A 1,571-nucleotide genomic window follows, 5' to 3' on the forward strand; every position below is an offset into this window, starting at 1 on the left:
AAAATTATGTGTTTAATTGTTAGACCCGTGTACTAAATGAGTTATTATAATAAAATGTTAAATATAATGGTTTAAAATGTAAATTTATTTGAAATTGAAATTGAAATTTTAAATTTCAAAATTGAAATTAATAGTTATTATAATAGGTTTAATTTATGGAAACTGAATTAATGATATAGTGGAAATGAATAATGATATAATTGACAAGTGGAAAATAAATATATTTCAAAATTATAACAAAATGACATGTGCCAAATTAAATAAGAGAATGACAAGTGGCAATAAAATTTTTATTTATTAGGATAGATATTACAAATATAATAGCTAATCGCACTTTAATATAGTATTATTAAAATTAGCATCTCATAACGAGTTAAATATGAATGGTTTAACACCAGAATCTTGTGTAAGATGTATCCCAATAATAATATAATATTTGTTCAATATAATATGTTATATGCTTTGATTTGTGATCATTTGAGTCTCAGCGTCATTTTTCCCACTTATATATACAAATAAGGGAAGTAGGAGCCCAAACCACAGTCTCATAAAATGAAGCTCAATGGTCTTACTTTCTTCCTGGTTGTACTCTCTGCATTTATTCTCTTTTCTGCTGCTGGAAGAACCCATCCCGCCACCCTTCAACCCCAAAATAATAAACAAAAAGGTATGATAAATCACATGCATATAATATAGATGTAGATACATGTGTATACATGTATACACACAAATATTATGTATTTACTATCATGAGACATGCTTACATGTGTCAATGTGTATATTAGTTTGTGTGTACTTATATGTTGCATATGCAGCTATTGAATCAGAAAAAGTCGCTCATACAAATAGCGGACCAAGCACGTGGGGCGGGTGTTGGAGTTGCTGGAAAAACCATGACCGGCGTCTTCTCCGCTAGGAATATCTAATGATGATGGCAATATGCATCTTTTGTTGATCCATGTTGGAATAACCAATCGGGCGTTTGTTCTGATTTTCTGCTTTTTGTAAGACATTAGACACTGACAATGTTTTTAATAATCTCGATCTCTTTTAATAATATGTTTGATAGATTTTGTGCAAAAATCCAGTTAAGGCACATAAAAAAATACGTAAAATATTATTAAGTAAACTCCTTAACGTTAAATTAAACATTTAAAGTTGATAATAAACATCCCGTAATACTATATATGGGTTTTCAGTCGTTAGGAATAAACTGAATATGCTACAAACAACTTTCAAATGAAGATAAATACCATACATTACTATCTTCTAAAGATCTTCTAATATTTTTAGAAGCAACTTCATCTATTATAATTTTATAATCAATATTTTCAAGAAACTCATTATCAACCGAAATCAAAGCCAAAATGTTTAATCTCTCTTGAAAGATAATAGGCCGCATATAAGATTTTAAAAGTTTTAATTTTGAAAAGCTTCGTTCCGTTGATATTATTTTAATAGGAACAATCAACAATATTATATGAATGCTATTGTTTATCATTTTTAAGAAATTTACTATGTGTTAGCTGTCTATTATTTAATTGGTAATTATTGTAGCAATTTTAGTTCTT

The 1,571-nt window shown here is 27.9% G+C and overlaps 1 long non-coding RNA gene across 1 annotated transcript; it reads left to right on the plus strand.

Moving 5' to 3' along the window:
• Window positions 1-425: 425 nt before the first annotated feature.
• LOC111881545 (uncharacterized) lies at window positions 426-1,068 on the plus strand. The gene is made up of 2 exons (XR_002846860.3): window positions 426-667; window positions 816-1,068. It is a non-coding gene; the product is annotated as an uncharacterized LOC111881545 (long non-coding RNA).
• Window positions 1,069-1,571: the final 503 nt, after the last annotated feature.

This window comes from Lactuca sativa, chromosome 3 (genome assembly GCF_002870075.4).
Source record: "Lactuca sativa cultivar Salinas chromosome 3, Lsat_Salinas_v11, whole genome shotgun sequence".
Taxonomy (NCBI): domain Eukaryota; kingdom Viridiplantae; phylum Streptophyta; class Magnoliopsida; order Asterales; family Asteraceae; genus Lactuca; species Lactuca sativa.